The following is a 20,331-nucleotide window of genomic DNA, read 5'->3' as shown; positions in this document are numbered from 1 at the left end:
TTTCACTCCAGCACGATGGATGGACTTCATTTGTTTCCCTGATCCTCTTCTGCCACTGCCCTTTTATGGAGCAAAGGTTGCTGGATTTTACCTCTGTTCCTTTTAGTACAAAAATAGGAACCTGTGTTCAGCAGAAATTACTGACATTTAATTCCAGTATGAAACTTGTAAAAACCTTGAGGTTTTAAAATTTTTCCACTTCTGGGTCAGAGCAGCCACACTTGATACACAGGTGCAGCCCTACAAGTTTTTTACGAGTTTTAGGGGATTTTTACACTGGCCCTGAGGTTATTGAAAGGTATAAAACAATGTCAGCTTGCCATTAGAAACTCTCACCACACCCCAAAAATCCAGCCAGCTGTTCCAGCAAACCTCATCCACAGGTATGGGACAGCCAGCCTGGAGTGCAAAAAGTGTCACAGCCTTCAAAAAAAAGGGAAGGTGTTTGTGCTCACCTGCTTTTTAGACACAGGGATGGACACCTGTCCTCGCTGCCATGACTTTCTTCAGAAGGAGGGGTCAGGACCAGGTGCTGTCCCAGTGCTGCAGCCCCAGCCTTGGCTCTCTGTGCTCCTGCAGAGCTCCCATGGGAGCAGGGTTAAACTCTCAGGCTGCTGACTTGGGGATTCCTCTCTTCCCCATTTCCCAGCTTTTTTTGCAGATTTTGTCCCTCCTCTCTTCCTGTGATGATTTATGGGGGGGAAAGTACAACTCTAAAATGAATAATTGATATTCCTTCAAAGCTATCTCCTTTACTCTACTTGTTCTCTTAATTTACTCGGTTTATAGCAACTGATGACAGAAGCCTATTGTTTTGCTGAAACATTAACTTCACAAAGTCATTCTGCTCCCATCTGCAGCACTAAAATTAATGATTCCCTCTGCAACATCTGTTTAATTAACTATCGGCACCATAGAAGAGGCATCCAAATACCCCAGCGACTAAATCAGCCTCAAATTAGGGAAATACGATGTTAAATGGTATCAGAGAGAAGCAGAGATTATCCTTTGGAGTACTGACACTCATTAGCCACCAGCCACCCCATGTATCTTCTCCATGAAGAAGTGTCAGCAGCTCTTAGCCATGAAGTTTTCATTTAAGGGCTGTAGGAAGAGGAAGAGGAGGGGGTGGAGGGATGGGAGGCAGCTGAAACTAGCACTCCATCATCTGTGCTGACAGATCTGCTGCTGGGATGGAAGATAAAGGTGAAATTGTGCTGCCACTGAGCGTTGCCATCGTGCTCTTGGAGCCTTGTGCCAGTTTCCCAAATTCCTGACCATTCCCTGCAAAGACAGCAGGGATCACTGGAAAAGCTGCCACTGAGAGCAGGAATGTCCAGGGATGCTGCTGGAGGCTCCAGACTCTTGGCTACCCAGGAAAAGAGAGATGGGAGAAGGAAGATCTAAGAGAGGAAGAGGAGCACAAGAAATTTGGATTCCCACCCTCTGAGATCCCCAGGGCCAAAAAAAAATTCCTGGCAGACCCCACTGCTGATGTAGCTGCATGGCCAAATATATATGGGCAAGGCACAAAATAAGGAAAAGAGATTTGGATTTCCACCCTCTGAGATCCCCAGGGCCAAAAAAAAATTCCTGGCAGACCCCACTGCTGATGTAGCTGCATGGCCAAATTTATATGGGCAAGGCACAGAATAAGGGGCTGATCCAAGAGTTTTTTGGGGAGTTTTTTGACTCTTTGCATGGCCAAATTTATATGGGCAAGGCACAAAATAAGGAAAAGAGATTTGGATTTCCACTCTCTGAGGTCCCCAGGGGTAAAAAGGTTCCTGGCAGACCCCACTACTGATGTAGCTGCATGGCCAAATTTTTATGGGCAAGGCACAGAATAAGGGGCTGATCCAAGAGTTTTTTGGGGAGTTTTTTTGACTCTTTGCATGGCCAAATTTATATGGGCAAGGCACAGAATAAGGGGCTGATCCAAGAGTTTTTTGGAGAGTTTTTTTGACTCTCTTTCCCTACTTTGAACTCCCCCTTATGTTGCCGTGGCAACAAATGCAGCGTGAAATTGCAAGTTTGCAAAACACACTCAGTCAGCAGCAGCAGCAAAGCAGCTCCAGCAAAGGGAAGGGAACAGCAGCAAGGTGGGAGATGGGCAGGGAGGGGACCTGGATCCCACCACTGCATGAAGAGAGGAGAGGAGAGGGTTGGGTGGCTGTGGAGGGATGAGGTGGGCAGGGGAAGGAGGGTGGCACTAAAAGGGATGTGCTGGGTGCAGCTCAGATCCTGCTCTGCAGTTATTGAAATCCACATCTCCACCCACACAGTCTGCTGCCTACCCAGAGGTGTTACCTCGGATGAACTCTCTCCAAAAAGGGAGCCCTCCGGGGATTTTCACCACTTCCCAGCAAACTTGGGAAGTGTTTGGTTGTTCACTTTAAAGAATGAATCTGAACTCCTGGAAGCACTGAAATAACTCTGAGGTTCTTCTCTATGCATGAGCTCAGGTCAGGAAAGTGCATCCACTGAGTCCTCTGGGGTGAGATTTTTCAAAAGCACACCGAGCCCGAGGCTCAGTGCCCACAAGGGCCAGATTTTCATCAGAACTCAGTTCCCATTTAGGCAGCTAATTAATCTTTGCAAACACCTCAAAGTATCTAAACTGCATCTGCAGCTGTGATGTTGCCCTGAAGAATGGCTGTGGCTAAACTAAAACCTCACAGTTTAAAAATCCATTCGCTCCCTCTTTGGAAGAGTGTCTGCTGCCTTTCTTGGCAAAACTGAAATTTCTGATTGCTGTTTTTTGGCTTAAAGAATCAATGCACATCATCAGAAAGTCTGGTCTGAAATCTCACCTTTGCATTGCCCTCAAATCAAACATAAACTGAAGTTTCAGGGAAAAGTAGATTTTAGCTCCTTTAAACCCATATGATCAATTTAAAGGCAACATGTTGGTACACTGGGCACATCTATAAATGATGAATAAATTTCAAGAGGAGCAAGGAAAAACAGGATAAATGAGGCTGCTGTGAGACAACAAGCAGAAATACCACCCTTGATTCAAGAGGAGCTGAAGTCAATAGACATTATTACTCTCATACAAGATCTGTGTTACTCTCAATTTTCACTAATAATAAGCAGAGTTTTTCCCCTTGCTTCTCATCTTTTCCCAAAGATTCTTGTTGTCTCTGTGTCTTGATATTGTCTCTCATTGGACTCCAACCCCACCAATAATTCAGGGTTTTCAAAGGTTCCTTTCCACAGTCCTTCGTTCTCTTGTTTCCCAGCAAAATGCAGTTGTTGATTTGGCTTAGTGTAAGGACAGCCAGGGCTTCTGTGTCTCCATGGAAAACACTCCTGAACATTTCTTTGAATGAAGGTTCAAAGTGGATTTGCCAAACCTTATTCAAGTTTAAGACAAGTCTATATAATTCATGCAAGAATGTTTAAGACCATTACAAGAAGTTTTGACTTGTTTGCTTTAGAAGTTAATTCAAACCAACATGCTCAGGCATCCCTTTGTATCCTTGTCCTGTGGATGCTTCTTGCTCAGGACACAATTTCAGATGGCTGACCCAATTAATAAAACCCTGCCTTGCTCAAAGAGGCTCCTGTGTGGCTCCAGCAGGAGGAAGAGTTACTTCCCATGTCACAAATATCCCCATTTGTGACACCCCACACTCCAGCACACAGGGAAGCAGAGCCAGGAGCTGCTTTCCCAGTGCTCATGTGCTGAGGTTATTGGCAGAACTCTACTGACAGAGCATGTAGAGAATGTACCAAACCACATTTCAAAGTGTGACACGAAATTCAAAAGCAGCCAGGGGAATTACAATGCTCTGGAGCAGGATAAGATGCTAAAGGAGCATGAAACACACGCTATGCTTAATGTGATTTTTTTTTTTTTTCATAAAACTCTTTCCTTTCCAAGCTTGCCAAGGAGTACATGGAGCTGTCAGAGTACAACCTCAGACATGAGCAGCTGTGGCAGGAGTGGTGAGATGGATCCAGAGGCAGAGCAAAGCCAGTTTATGTCTCTCCTAGATAAGGGTGAGCACAACACACAGGAACCACTCCACATCCAGAGAGATGAAGAACAAAAGTTCTATTCCATTCTCCAACCCTGGATATTACAGATAATGCAGTGAGAAGGAAGATAAGGAGGTTGAAGGCTTCAGAGAGTGCCCCTGGAATAGCCAGTGCTGGGAAATGAGGGATCAATATTTATTTGGCAAAATGGCACATGGCTCTGAAACTCAGTGGACAGGGAATGAGGCATTGCTTGGATGACACCCAGAGAAGCCAGCAGGAACTGGATTGCCAGCGTGGTTGGGTCTGCACACACACCCAGGAGAACAAAGACACTGCCATGTTGTATTTATAATTTCAAAGAGATTGGTTGAAATAAGAGTTGGAGAAGATATAAGGGGAAAAGGTGTCCCAGGACTACATAACAGATCAGTGCCAGAGCTGGGAATTGATTCCTGAGACTCACAGTTCTCAGCCCATTATAACAAAACCCACTGAACACGAGGAGTCTCTCTCTTTGCTATTATCCTCAAGGTTTGGGTTTATGTATTTATTATTTACCAAACACAGAGGAATGACAAACAGAATGAGAAACACAGAGCACTCAGAAAAGCTCATAAAGTCCTTTTCGTATCTTTAATCAATCATGACTAGTGTGTCTCCCATCCATTTTTTTTCAGTTTAAAATAGAATAAAGATGTCCTTTCACATCATAATCTGTCTCCAGGCAGCTGTGCTCCTTACATCAGCACAATGACCCAAACTGCAGGGCTGTATTAACAGATACCATCTAGGCTTTAATGGAGTTCAGCCACTGGGATTAGCTCCCTGCAATGGAGTTTGGGCTGTCAGGCACTGCACGCAACTGCGAGCACATTACACCTTATAGGCATCAATTCTTTCTAAGTGAGAAGCCATTCCAAATTCAAAACACTTCAGGCCTAATAACAGGAAATTATCTTGATGGATCCCCTTCAATGGGTAAAAAAAAAAAAGAGATGAGGAGAGAGGGTCAGGCATCCGATCAAAACAAAATTGTATATGTGCTTTTTTTCTCTAGTTCAGAGCAAAGCAGGAGTGTGGATTTAGATGTCAGGGAGAGAAATAAATTGTGGAAATGTAGGGTGGAATGAGAAAGTTTTGCAAACTACATTTGAAAGGAGAAAGGGAAATTTTGCTTGCCTATTTGGGTCAATGTGTACCAGACACACCAGTCTGACCCAGCAGAGACTTCTCTAAGAATCCTGAAAAGTCCCTTGCAGCTCCTTAGAGTGTTTTTCCAAATGGAATCAGGAGTTAGTTTTTTTTTGTAGAATCAGAGAATAATAAACTGACTTGTGTTGGAAGGGACCTTAAAGCTCATGCCATGCCACCCTCTGCCATGGTCAGGGACACCTTCCACTATCCCAGGTTGCCCTGTCCAACCTGGCCTTGGACATTCTAGGGTTGAGGTAGCCAGAACTCCTCTGGGCACTCTGAGCCAGGACCTCACCACCGTTTTTTCCCCCCTCTCTTTTGTATTTCAACAATGTCCAGTATGGGCATCCTTAATGAGACCTGACTTTTCAGACAAGATGACACTCAGTGCTTCATGAAAAGCAGGTCCTTTCTAAAAGTGTCCATGCTCAAGTACACGCTGGGAGTGCACTCTCCAAAAGTGTTCAGTGTCTGAAAATATTGTCCATTTGCCCCTTTAATCCCTATCAATGATCCAGGGCTAGAAAATCCCAGAGGAGAAGAGGGAGGGTCAGAGTTCCAGTGATGAACGCTGACAAGCTGAGTCACTGGTGAGTTGCATCCTATAATCCATCACTTTTAAATCTCTCTTGTCCAAGGGCTTTCTGTGGCGTCGAGCTGAGTCATTTCTGCCCATGAAACAGGGAAGAAGGGAGGAGAACCTTATTTCATCTCCCATCATTGTGGCTATGCACCAACCCTGCTGCTGCCCCAATATCTCCACATCTGTCCCACTCATCCCCAGCATGTGCATTGGCCAAGCCACCATCTGACATCCTAGAGAGAACAAAACCTCCCCAAGCCAGCAGAAGAGTCCCCTGAGAAAAGAGACTGAAAACAAATTGAAAGCAAGACAGACAACTCAAAAAGCAGATTTTCCTTTCAGCACATTTCTGGAAGAAGAGGGGAAGGAAATCCCTTATGGGCAGAAACCTTGCACTGCCATTGGATTTCCAGCTCAAGTCAGAAGCCCAGGGAAAAGACAGCTCTTCAGCAGCAGTCAGGAGGGACTGCAAACACAACAAAGCATCTTGTAGGCAAACAGCACAGGGAGTCATCAGGGACTGCCTCATTAGTCATACAGCGTTTGCACATGCTGATGGCTGAAGGCAAAATACGACCTTAAGTTGCATTATCACACCAAACAGTGTCTGTGAGTGCAGGAGGGGAACAAGGCAGAGCAGGTGTACTGCATGAGATGTGAAGGACAGGGCTTTGATGGTGACAAGATGTTACAGCAGCTGCAAGGGGGGATGTCCTTGGTTATCATCTCCAGCAGGATGGTGGCTCAGAGCTGGGACTCTGCCAGGAACTGGAGAAGGGCAGTTTGGAATAAACGTGGCCTTCTCTAGAGAGCTTTCACCCTAAATATCTCAAATCTCCCAGTGGGTGAATACCATCGACAGACAAGACAGACCAAGGAGGAGCGTGATGATACTAGAGTTGTTGGATATCCAATTCTTCATGTAAAAGTCAAAGCAGAAACTATGACAGACTAAGGAGGGGGGGAGCGTTTCACAAAGAGCAAACATCCAGCCCACTGAGTATCACCACAATAATTTCTGAAAAATCCCTTCACCAGGATTTCTTCTCCAGGCAAGATGAGAAGCCTCAACTTCTCCATGTTTTGCTGCTCTAAAATGTGGTCTGGAGGTTGTTCATCCAAACATGTGAATTGTTTTTAATTAATGGCCAATCACAGCCAGTTGTGTCAGACTCTGAGGAGTCAGTCACGACTGACTTGTCTTGTCATCTTTCATTATCTTGTCTTTCATTATCGTACTCTTGTTTAGCCTTCTGATGTATCCTTTCTCTTTCTTTAGTATAGTTTTAGTATATAATTTCTTTTAATGTAATATAATATAATATAATAAAATAATAAATCAGTCTTCTGAGAACATGGAGTCAAATTCTCATCTTTCACCTCATCCTGGGGACCTCACGACACCACACACTGAGAACTGAGAGTGCTCTCAAAGTCCCTGAAAATGCTCTCTCCACACCCACTGAAGGTGGTATTTCTTCACAGAAAATTGAGCCCTGAGTACTGCTGTATTCAGAAAAGAGAGTGTGACTGAAGTGCTGGGAAAAGCTAGGTGCTGGAAATCTTCATAAAAATCAACTTCATGGGCAACTCTGCTGTCTTTTTCTGGTTTCACATATCACCTGGATAAGTCTTTCTTCCAGCACTCAGAAAGAAATGAAAGTGCTAAACATCCTATGGCATTCCATGACATGACCTAAACTTGTTTTCTTTTTTGCCTGAGGAAAACAAGGGCACTTTTTATATTTGAAATCAGATTTGGAGTAAGATTTCTTAAAGGAACCAAGGCTGCTAGATCAGGTGAGTTTGGGTCTGCTGACCAGATCAGTAGAGCTCTATTTAAGTCTCCGAGGGTTGCAGACCGTCAATTTTCTTACTTAGGATTAAATGCATCATATTATAATATGATATGATATGATATGATATGATATGATATGATATGATATGATATGATGTAATGTAATGTAATGTGATGTAATATAATATATTAATATAATATAATATAATATAATATAATATAATATAATATAATATAATATAATATAATATAATATAATATAATATAATATAATATAATATAATATAATATAATATAATATAATATAATATAATATAATATAATATGTTATCACATCGAGAGAAGTTATAAAGAGAAATCTCACAAATTCTGAATCCCAAAATTCTGAGGACAAATTTGTAAAGACTTCTTGAAAGTTTTCTCATCAGTAACATTTGCATGTCTCTTCTTCTGGGTCTTGACATATTTTACATCTCTTTTGAGGGCTTGAAGCACAGGAAGAACAGATTTAATGGGAAGCAGTGGCCTCCTGCTTCCAGGAAGATATTGTTGGGTTGCATCAAATGAAGAAGGATCATCAGCATGTTCTCAGAGCTTCTTGCTGTGGCACTGAGGAAGATTTAGCACGTTTGGATATCCATTTCCTTCCCAGCTCTAATCTTAACACCCACCTTCTGCATGCTAAATGAACATCCCAGCGCTTCATAATGGAGACAGGAAATTAATTCCTCATAAAGGGCTCTTTTTTTTTCCTTCCTACCCCTCTTATTAAGTCTCCTCAGCCCTGTCAACAGCCAGCTGAGCTTCCACAAGTCATAAAGGTGCATTTCTGCAGCCTCATTTCCTCAAGTCTCCTGCTTGATGGATTATGCCCATTAATAACCTTCATGTTGGAAGAGCATCTGCTGGCATTGACAGGACCTTGGTGCATGGTGTAACCCTGACCTTTAGCAAGGGCAGTCTGGAAAATGCAGACGTGAAGCAGGGAGGATGATGATCTGAATTTGCTCTGCTCAGTCCCTATTGGAGGCAGAAGTTAGAGAAAAAAAATGATCCTCCCTGCTCTTGCTGACCAAGGATTCCCATAGGAATCTTCACAGCTGGACCAGCCCCTGAACAACATCAGAAACCAAGTCTTTGATCCTGGAGTCTGGTATAACTTTTATAATTTCCACATCTTTAGCACCCACTAATAACATGCATCCATGTTTTCAGGATACAGGAAGTCCACAACCAGGTGTCAAAAGGAAAAAAAAATCTGCAGAGTTGTCTAAAAATCGTCTTTCCTTAACATATAAATTAACCAAGAAGCATAAATCCGTCACAGGGCTTGCAAGGGTTGCAGGATGAAGAGAGAGATGAGAATGTTGACTTCATGTTCAGAAGGCTTGATTCGTTATTTTATGATATATGTACTACATTACAACTATACTAAAACGAAATGGAAGGAAAGTTCTGAGACGGCTAGCTAAGCTAAGAACACAAAAGGAATGAAAACAAAGGTCTGTGTCCCAGCAGAGAGTGAGACCCAGCTGTGCCGTGAGTGGTCAGTAAATCCATACATCCACCCGAGACCAATCACAGATGCACCTGTTGCATTCCACAGCAGCAGATAACCATTGTTTACATTTTGTTGCTGAGGCCACAGCTTCTCAGAACGGGGAAAAATCCCAAAGAAAGGATTTTTATGAAAAGATGTCGGTGACATAAATCCCCTATAGTTTTTTATCACAATTTTTCTCTCCAACCCATAATCTGTTGGGAAATATTTTTTTTTGGTGGATGTGACCAATCTTTACTTTCAAAGAATATAATTTGTGACCATTAAATGGAACAAGCTGCATCGAAATGACAGATCTGGTTTAAAATTGTGCTGTTCCACCCAGGCTTGAGCTCAGCAGTGCTGGACAAGTGAAGGAGATGTTTGGTGAGATGGATGCTAAAACAGCAGGCAAAATTCTTGTGAAATGAAAATGGATCATCTCCATCTGATATGGATTTGGAAGCAAATAGGGTGAGAATTTGGGGCTGATATCAGAAGCTGGAGGGCAGTGGAAAAGAAATACACAGATTGCATCCCCAATTTTGGTAGAAACCTAAAAAAAATCATGATTCATGTAACTCTCGAAAAATAAAAGCACAAGATCAATTCAATGATCTCAAAACTAGGGAAAACATCCCAGGAACATGATGTTTGGAACTTCCCTTGGTTCCCTTTGCAAATTGTTATGTAACATTTAATTTTGATTTTTCACATACCTACACCATGTAAATTACAGAACAGAAGCATAATGTGGCTCTTCACAGGATTTTAAAGCTTTTCTAGCAGGCCTAGATGAAATGTTCTGGAGAAAAGAACAGTTACGCTGTGGTTGCCTAGCAAATGTCTCTGAGAAAGTGTTTCTGTTTAAAGAGAAAAACAAATTAAGTATAAACTGCCTGCAAGGCCACACTCCCTGGGGACAGTAGATTTCTGTAAGACTCAGAGGGCAAAATTGTCAAAATCTCTTGTTAAAATAGAGGCAGCACATTGCAGCCACAAACACCAGAGATATTAAAGTGGAAAACCCTGCTAGTTCTGGCTCAAAGTCAGAAATAACTGAGTGCTTCAAGATCTCTTGACCCCAGGGAGTTATTAGCAACATTTTTAAAGTCATCTTTAACATTATGTGTCTTTTGTTTTTAATATATTAAGAAATTACACTCCAAAGGGGAATGGACTCCTCAGTTCTGTGCCAGTCCCTGAAATGCTAAGTTAGTGTCTCTAACTCCAGAGCCAAATCTGTGTCCCCATGGAGGGAAACACACCCTGTGTCTGCCTCCTAATGGGTATTAAACTGTCTCTGGCAATGGATTAATGAACTGGTTTGGCCTTTCAAGCTCTTTCTTCTTTTGCTGAAATATTTCTTTAGAATCATTCAAACTCCCTCCTCCCTTCCAAAATCTTTTCCCACCTATTAATAAAACAGAGGAGTTTGCAACGTGGAGTCTCAGATGTTGTGGCCTCTGCTTTTCACTCAGGGAGGGCCACAAAAATCCACTGGGGCCTGTATTTGGAGAGAAAAACACAAAATGATTTGTAGAAGGAAGTGCAAAACCATCATCCTCAATGCCATGGAGTGGGAGCTGCAGAAAAACCACAGGACTCTTTTAGTGTGGCTTCATTCTGCTCTGGCCCCTTCCCCTCCAGCTTTTCACCACAATGGTTAGGTGTGTCATCCCTAATTAATCAGGGTTAAACCTGATTGTCCACCCAACAGCAATGTTTTCCTTAAACAATGCCACCAGAAGGCCCAAAAGAAAGATTTCTGGAGTTGTCAGTGAGAGCCTTTGACCTGTTAACTGCCCACAAAACCCTTCCAGGACAGATTAAATCCAAGGACTCTTCATCCTTTATCAGGGGACTCATTTATCCACTTGGGCCCTCAGCTCTGAGCTCAGATCCTGAAGGTTTTGTCTGTCAAGGGCTATTGCCCACATTTCTTCATTCCTCCAGAATGAAGAATGTTCTCACTCTTGTCCCAGTGTCTCAAAAACCCGGGTTAATCTTCTTGACCCAGGTTTTTGAGATGCTAGGTAAGGAGAGAGAATAAATACTCTCCTTCCTTATCATTCTAGGGGGAGTTTTAATTTACAGATTTTATGTCTGGGAGACTTTCCAATCCATATTAAGCTTGCTGAAAGGAAAGAGTATCATTTAAACCAAGGGATCCAGGATGAAACAGCTCTAAAACAAAAGACTCTGTGTTCCTTCACCTATGAGCTGTGAACTGCATCATTAACAAACGTTCTGGAGTGCCTCTTGGGAGAAAAATCTTGAATATATGGAAGGGGAAAATGGCATGGACATCCCACAGAGATGCATAGGATCTGACTGGTTTCCTACTTGCTGCAGGACAAATAAAAACACAAAGTAGAGGATTGTTTAAAGCAGGAGACTCTGGCCCTGCAGTGCAGAATCTCACTGAACACAGACAGATCTCTGAGGTTTTTGCACTCCATGACTGAGGTGGTTGGCACTCACAGGCCTTTCCTGACCCCAGAGGAGGCAATTCCCAAATGGATCATTACAGAAGAACGACCTCACTGCCCGGGTGAACATGCTGGATGCTCCTTGAATAAACAAAACCTTGGCAAACAAATTAATTATCTCATTGTAAATGCCTGATTCCAGCCTGGAAAATGGTTCATCAGTCTTGTCTGAAGCTTCTGATCCCAATTCTTCAGCTCTCCTGGCTTCCAGTGGTGACAAGATGGGACGTGCAGCACACAGGAAAAGCTGCTCCATGTTTGTAGTCCTTCTCAGCTATTTACAAAAATGTTTAGATGTAGGGGGAGTTCGATTTATGTGCCTTATCTTCCTCAAACCAGAGAGAACTCTTCCCTTCTGCTACAAACACTGCTTAATGGATCTCTAACAGCCCTGCTTTCACAACATCAAATACACCAGAAAATAAGGGGGAGCAGGAGGAACCAAACAAACAGCTCTTTATTGTTTCCAGGTGTCCCTGATAATGGGTGGGGGAAGAAGTGGAGAAGAAAGAGGGGAGACAGATAAGAAAATCATAATCGGGTCCTTGGCACAAGCTCATCATGCATAAACATGGCAGACAGAAAATCCTGGGTGTTGTGAGAAGTTCTTAACTCCTGAAGATGCCAGGTGTTGAAAGGATGTCTGAAAGCAGCCCTGCAGCTCTTTGTAGGTCCATTTGCCTCCTCGGGGCTCTGCAGAGAAGCAGCAATGGCCAGGGTGGTGTTTCCCCACATGGGAGGCTGTGCTCCATCACCCAGCACACACAGGAGCATGAACCACTGGGGAAACTCCCTCCCCTTCAGCCTCAGGAGGATTAAAAGTCACCCAATTTATCCTTTTTGGGGTAACACAGTTGTTCTCCTCCTGTGAGAGAGGCTGCTCGTTACACACATTTGTATTGATCTTTGTGCATTCCTGCACAAAGCTGTGCTGAAAACAGGTACAAAAAGTTTCATTTCCCTCACTCTGGCACTGTGTTTCTATCTCTGAACCAGAGTGGTGCACAAACCTAGGTAGTCCCAAGCTCCACACACTCACCCACACAAAAAATGGCATTGGACATTCATTATATTATAACAAAATCTTCTGCTGCATTTTTTCCCTGCCTCCTATGCAGCCCCATGCTTGGCTTCCGCCTTTTTAACTTTATAATAGCCTCCATTCTTATTTTCCTTTATGATTTCTTTTCTTCCCTGGCTTTAAAAATACCATTCAATTTGACAGCATTCCATTTGGAAAATCAAGGAGTCCATAAATAAGGCTCAAGACAGCCCCAAATATAGTTGCTAACAGAAATGGTAACTTTTATGAGGCAGGACAGCAACTTTTCAATGACACATTTTGACAGGCAAATGCCAGTGAATGGGATGGGAGCACAGAGAAAGGTATTTTTAAAAATGAAAAGTTCAGGTGGTTTTGGTCAAAAGCATTGCATTTCTCCTGAAAGGTAGGGAAAAGGTGGAAAGGAAAAATAGAACAAAATATGATAAGGTGCAAAGAGAGGATTTCATCTGATTTGATCCAGATTCTTTGGTCCATTTCTCTCACACACCAATTTAATTTTGACTTTACCTGTTACCCTGATCCTGCATAGGAAAAGTTATTGATAAATTTCATGTTGTAGAGGAGAGAGCAGGGAAGATGAGAAGGCTCCAAAGCAGCTGGAGCAGTCCAGAGCCCAGTTCCCTTGGAATATAAATGAGAATGAACTGCTTAATTCCTGATGGTGGTGCTTGAAATCCATTGTGGTTCTTGCTGTAGGGCAGAGGAGGTAGGGTTGGGGTGGCCTGGGCTCACTGGGGTCTCTGGAGCCCAAAAATGCAGATTATTGCAGTGTTTAATGAGTACCCTTAGCTCTGAGCACTCCAGGGAAACATGTGGCACACAAGAACTCCCTTGAAAAGAGAATTTTTTCTCTCCTTCCTATGGCTTCTCTGGGTCTGAGCTCAGTCTCTGCTTCTCCGTCAGTAAATTTATTTATTTAGAGAGATCTCTCTTCTTCTCACTTGTTTCTTTGTAAAAAATGAATAAAGAAATCAATAGCTCTTAGGATTCCATCTTCCTGTCTTTTTTTGTTTTAAATGGGACTCTTTCAAACAATAATCAGGAGAAGAACATGGCCAAACAATGCTTTCAAGTAAGTTTCATTTCCTTTGAGAAACAAGCTTTTAAAAGTCATACTTTATTATTTTTTTTTCCCTGCAAGATAGGAACTGAAGTCTGTAGATTTTTGCTCATCCTGCCCAAAAGCTCTTTTCAGTGAGGAGTTTAGATTACCCTGTTAGTAAAAGCCAAGGTGTGGCAGGTTGGACTCTCCCTGCCATGCCCACCTGCAGGATTCTCAATTCCCACACACCCATTCGTTTGTCCTTGATGGTTTCATTAGCACCTGAACCATTCAACGCTCACCTCTTCACTTGTCCTTTTCATTCAAATGTCACCTCCCAAACCAGTCTCTCCTAAGGGGTGAGAAGAAGGAGGAGAATTTTCAAATTAAGGAATCCTGCTTTTTCTTCTGGATTAACCACCCATTGAAAATGACATCTGCCCATCAGAGTCTGGAAGGGGAAGGAACATTCCTAATTTGAGACATAAAAATGGTAAGAGAGAGAGAAAGAGGGGACACAGCTGAGGAGGAAAGTGCTTGAAGGACGCACAGAGGGAATCCAGTGCAATGTGAGACCTTGGGATCCAGGGAGGTTTTCACTAATGGTCTCTGCAAGGCTGATTATTTCATACATATTCTCATCCCTCTGACAGAGACACTGCATAAATCACTTCCCCTTGTCCCAGGCTGACCCCATAACCCCTGAGAGATAATGAGGCACTGTACCTGGCATCTCCTAATGCTGCCAAGATCCAGATCAAAGAACATTAATTCTCCATGATAACATCTCTATTTATTAATGCAAATGCCTTTAATCCTTCCCCAGCCTCTGCTCCGCTCGCCACCTTTACTTTTATTACTGAAATTTCTTTGGAATTAGGTAAATTGGCTTAGTGTCCCCAGAAGGTGGATGTCACTGAGAGCTGCAGTCTGATGTGTCCCCCTGGCAGTGACATTCACCTCCTGGACAGATTAGCTCCCAGATTTGTTACAGTGGGCAGGGGTTACATGTTGGGGCTTCCCAGAGGTGCCAGTGTTTGTATTCATCCCATTGAGGTCAAGAAATAATTTGTAATGATATTTTTTTATTAATTTTTCCCCGTTTTTTTTGCCAGCTATCAGTGAGCAGACTGTGATTTCCCTCTTCCCCCTCCAATCTTCAATACCATGTGCTGCTCAAAGTTATTTTCCAGGGTGTTTCTGGGGAAAGCAGTGCAGGCCAGCTCTTCCTGCAGCTGCCATGTGTGCTGGGATGTTTATTTTTCTTAGAAACAGATCAGGGAGCTGTCGCAGACAACTTTTATGAAAAATCCTTTCCTTAGGATTTTTCCTCCTGAGAAGCTGGGAGACCTCAGGAACAAAATGTAAACATTGATTATCTGCTGCTGTGGAATGCAACAGGTGCATCTGTGATTGGTCTCATGTGGTTGTTTGGAATTAATGGCCAATCACAGTCAGCTGGCTCAGACAGAGAGCCGAGCCACAAACCTTTGTGATCATTCTTTTCTATCCATAGCCAGCCTTCTGATGAAATCCTTTCTTCTAGTCTTTTAGCATAGTTTTAGTGTAATATATATAATAAAATAATAAATCAGCTTTCTGAAACATGGAGTCAGATCTCCGTCTCTTCCCTCAACATAAGACCCCTGTGAACATGGTCATACAGGGAGCTCTGTGGATTTATGCTAAAAAATAATCTGTTCCAAGCACAGGTTTCCAAGGAAGTAGGAAAAAAACCAACTTTCCTTGACTCTGACAAACAGGAAACTCCTTCTGCTTGAACTCCTTAGTGCTCAGTGGGGCACACACAAGGTGGGGTGGCAGAGTGGGAGCTCTCTGCCACACAGTTTACTAGATGGGATCTGGAACAAAGATCCATAGGGCTCTCACTATGCACTGGTTGGGTTGGAACAGCCCTAAAGCCCATCTCATCCCACCCCTTGCCATGGCCAGGGACACCTCCAACCATCCCAGGCCCTGTCCAGCCCAGCTTTGGGCACTCCCAGGCATCCACATCTTCTCTGTGAAAGCCTCCCCACCCTCACAGGGAAGATATTTTTCCTAATATCCACTCTAAATATATATTTATAAAGATATTTTTCCTAATATCCACTCTCTTTCAGTTTGAAGCCATTCCTTGTGGTGGTGTTTGCAGGGGTCCCAGGACGAGGGAAGAGATGAGAATCTTGACTCCATGTTTCAGGAGGCTGATTTATTATTTTATTATATATATTATATTAAAAGAAAATTATATACTAATCATATATACTAAATAATAAGGTATATAATAATTAATAAATATAATATAAATATAAATAATTAATATATATAAATAATAAAATATAAATGAATAAATATAAATTATATATATACTAATAATATATACTTAAACTATACTAAAAGAATAGAAGAAAGGATTTCATCAGAAGGCTTGAAAGGAATAGGAAAAGAATGATAACAAAACCTTGTGACTGCTCACAGCCTCGACACAGCTGACTGTCACTGGTCATCAAGTAAAAACAATTTCACATGCTGGGTAAACAATTCTCCAAATCACATTCCAAAGCAGCAAAACATGGAGAAGCTGAAGCTTCCCAGGAGAAAAGATCCTGACAAAAGGATTTTTCATAAAATAATGTCTGTGACAAATCCCCCTTGTCCTGGCACTCCATCCCCGTGTAGATCATGCCTCTCCACCTTTCCTGTGGGCTCCTTTCAGGTTCCATCCTTTCCTGTTTGACTGGAGAGCCACTCTGGGGGTGGTGCCTTGTGGTGGGAAGGTGAGAATGGCCTTTTACATTTTGGGGAGCTGGGAAAGGGAACACACAGCCAGCAGAGCAGCAGCCTGGGGGATGCTCAGGATGCTTCACAGGGGCCAGAGGCAGGCAGGAGATCAGGAAACCCCACAGTTTGTGAAGAGTTTGCGCAGCGCTGCTTCAAAGCATGGCTCTGCACCAAGAAGTGACCCTGAGGAAGGAGGTGGCAGGGAACTGCTGGGTTAATTATACCCCTCTTTCTCCTGGCTGTACCCTCAGGCACAGGGGGACAGGGATTTAGGCTCTGTGACTGCCACATGAAAAGCATGAAAAAAGTACTTTGCCTTCCTTGCCCAGCTCCCTGCCTGTGAGAGGAGTTTATAAAACTTTCCTTCCTCTCCTTTTGCTGTCCTACTTGCCAGGACCCACAACTTCTGCCATCGAGTTTCTGTACAGAGAGCAGCCCTGCCAGGCGCAGGACTCAAATTTAGTCTGTGAATGTGACATCAATATTACCACCTAATAAGCATTAGACACCAGCCTGTAAGCAGGGAAGAACAAATGCTTCCTTCATACAAACTGGGATTATTGTCCCATAAGGCACTGACAGACAAAAGTGGAAAATCGATGTGAGGAGCTGAATATCTGGACTAAACCCCAATTTGTCCTGGTGTCCAATCTGGCAACTATTCTCCTCTTCCTATTCAAGCCTAAGTCCTGTCGACATCAATGGGAGCTTTTTGCAATTATGGCAGGAGGGAAAAAACATAACACTCTCTGTAAGGCTGCAGCTCCATCACCTTTTCCTTTCTTGGCCATCAAATGCTGAAAGAGTGACCTTGTTTTCATTAAGAGGAACACCCTGTGAATGAATACAGGATGTCAGGTGGGAACAGAGGCTCACAAGGCAAAGAATTCATTAGAGAAAGTTTCAGTACTGCAGAGTGGGACATTCATTATTTTACAACTAATCCCTGTGAGTTTTAATTAAAGAGACCAGGCAGTTTGTATATAAACTGCCTCATACTGTACCCTAATATCTCACTAAATATGAATCCAAAGTTTTCCTAGTTTAAACATTTTTTTTTTCCTATTGCTGCACAGTGCATGGCTAATTCCACCCTGAAAGCTGAGACACAAAGCAGTTTGGAGGGTGCAGGGCCTCAAGAAAAAACTATTCTTGGGAGATTCCTGGCCCAGTTTTGCAGCCTCTGGAGATTTACATAATTCAGGAGAACTCTGGAGATTTCAGTGTATGGACGTGTAGAATTAAATCTGCAAACACTTCAGGCTTCCTGGCATTGCAAGTTGAGAAAATCACTATAAAAAAGGCAGAGAAAATCACCATAGAAAAGGCAGAGAAACTCACTATAGAAAAGGCAGTTCTCTGGAGCACTGAGCTGGGTTGTAACATCACATGCCTGGATTGGAAAGCTTGGAGTGATGCTGGGGCTCTATCTTGAGACAGCATCACTTTCCCCAGAGGCCTTGGCATATCACAGAATGGGATGGGTTGGAAGAACCTTAAATCCCATCCCATCCCACCCCTGCCATGGCAGTGACACCTCCCACTGTCCCAGGCTGCTCCAGCCCCAGTGTCCAGCCTGGCCTTGGGCACTGCCAGGGATCCAGGGGCAGCCACAGCTGCTCTGGGCACCCTGTGCCAGGGCCTGCCCACCCTCACAGGGAACAATTCCCAATTCCCAATATCCCATCCATCCCTGCCCTCTGGCAGTGGGAGCCATTCCCTGGGTCCTGGCACTCCAGGCCCTTGTAACCAGTCTCTCCATTTTTCCTCTTGGCTCCCTTTGGTACTGGAAAGCTGCAATTTTGTCACCCCAAAGCTTCTCCTCTCCAGGTGCACAATCTCAGCTGTCCCAGCCTCTCCTCCCAGCAGAGCTGCTCCATCCCCTGATCCCCCTGGAGCCTCCTCTGGATCTCTGCAGCAGCTGCAGCTCCTCCCTGTGCTGGGCCAGGGCTGGGGCAGCTCTGCAGGTGGGGTCTCACCTGGGCACAGGGGCAGGGGGCATTTCTGGGCTGCTGACACACTGACATTTGCTGAGACTTTGGGGTTTACACTGCAAGGGACAGGGATCTGCTCTGTTCGAGCAGGCTCAGGCTCACACCCCTCTAACCCCACACAATTAACCTCAGCAGCCACAAATCCCTGCTGCCCACGCCAGGCACTGGGACTGCTGGATAAGCCCTTTGCTAAAACCAGCCTCAGGACTTCTGGGTTGAATAATATGAATTCCTGCAGCCTGTATTAACTGAGGAAGCATTCCATTAATCTTCCACACAGGTGACCTAGCCACCAGTCACAGCTGCCTGTGATTAGTCAGGATAATTTTTTGTGCTGGTAACTAAAATTCAGAGCCCCTGCAGCCCAGCCCCTCTGGGCAGTGATAACTCCTGGTGGGTGGCTGCTCAGTGAGGAACCAGCACACAGGCAGGGGATTCAGGAACATTTTGTCAAAGGGATGCAAAAAGGAAGGAACATTTTGGGCTGATTCACCTCTCTGTGTGTGCGTGGGCGTCTCTAAATTGTGTGTGCATATGTGTGTCTGTGTGTTTGCCTTGAGTGAGTGAATCACCCTACCTGTTACAGTGTAAAACAGCAAACATTAGTAAAACCCATAATAAGCCTGGTGGTGGTGATTCAACCAAAGCTAGCACATCTGTCACTGAGCAGCAGACTGCCAGGCTTTTCATCAGGGGAAATACAATTGAATAATAATGGAGGAAAGGTAAAGCAGCTTCAACAGAGCTTTCTGCCAAATTAAATACGAGGTGTGCTGAAGAAAAGGGGGGAAAATAAACGTATAACCCTGCTTGAATACAAATCCCTCAGTAATGGGGACTCTGTGGCTGGAGACACATCACATCTGCAGTGTGAGCAGCTAGTTTGGGGTGGATGGGGGTGGATGGCTGAGCAGGGAGGATGCTGACAAACCTCCAACTCTGGGCACACAGAGCCTTCCCTGTGCCAGCAGCCAAATAAGGAATTGAAGGGGAGGAGGAGATGGGCTTTTGGACTAATACTTGGTGGCCTGATTCTCCAGTGCCATCTGGTCACTTGGCAGTGCTGAGTAGACAACCCCATCCAAAGTGGTCTCAGAGGGATTTCCCTGTTGTCTTATATAGCAAGAGTTCTATTGTCTTATACAGTGCAAGGATTCCATGTCACCAGAGCTTCATACCTCTTGATGTTTCTCGTAGGTATCTTCTCTAAACACTGACTGTTCTTTGCATTAATCATCTGACTCCAAAGCACACCAATCCACTCTTTTATACCGCTGTTCTTATTGGCTACAGGTGTGGCCTGTTAGCATTAGGCCTGCTCCTAATTTTAGTAATTGGTTCAGCTGCAGCTCGTTGGGGGATAAGATCACATTCTCTACCACCTTCATACTGTATCCCTCTACATTTCCCTGTGGTGAAAAGTCTTTTGGTGGCAAAGGAGCTCTGTAGTCCTTGTAGGAGACACTAACCCAGACAGAAATGACACCATTGCTGGAGGCCCTCTCCCCTGGCTTGGCTCATCAGATAAAGCCAAAGGAAGGGAAGGATGGGATGAGATCCTGGCCAAATCACTGCCTTTGAGCCTGCTTGGAGCAGAATAAACTATATAGAGCCGTGGGGTGAGGGGAACAAAGTGAGGATCTGTGAGGAAGAGGAGGATGGCCCTTCCATCCCCACTCGAGGGCATGGGGACCTCAGGCTTGTTCAAATCCAAAAATCCCAAGGGCTGCAGGGGCTGTTGGAGGCAGCAGCACTGAGCCACAGGAAGGAGCCACTGAAGAGCCCTTCCAGACACTCTGGGGTGTGTTATGGGGCAGTGCCACTTCTCCAGCCAGCCTTCTGTACCCC

The 20,331-nt window shown here is 44.0% G+C and overlaps 1 long non-coding RNA gene across 1 annotated transcript in view; it reads right to left on the bottom strand.

The window, feature by feature from the left end:
- Positions 1 to 10,525: 10,525 nt before the first annotated feature.
- LOC134428223 (uncharacterized) overlaps positions 10,526 to 20,331 on the bottom strand; it is a 38,755-nt gene continuing 28,949 nt past the window's right edge. The window contains exons 2-3 of the long non-coding RNA XR_010030344.1: positions 14,008 to 14,057; positions 10,526 to 10,612 (exon numbers count right to left, since the gene is read on the bottom strand). This is a non-coding gene — a long non-coding RNA (uncharacterized LOC134428223). The remainder of the gene's footprint in view (positions 10,613 to 14,007; positions 14,058 to 20,331) is intronic.

Source organism: Melospiza melodia, chromosome 22, assembly GCF_035770615.1.
Source record: "Melospiza melodia melodia isolate bMelMel2 chromosome 22, bMelMel2.pri, whole genome shotgun sequence".
Taxonomy (NCBI): Eukaryota; Metazoa; Chordata; class Aves; order Passeriformes; family Passerellidae; genus Melospiza; species Melospiza melodia.
This window is presented reverse-complemented; position numbering and strand designations above follow the sequence as displayed.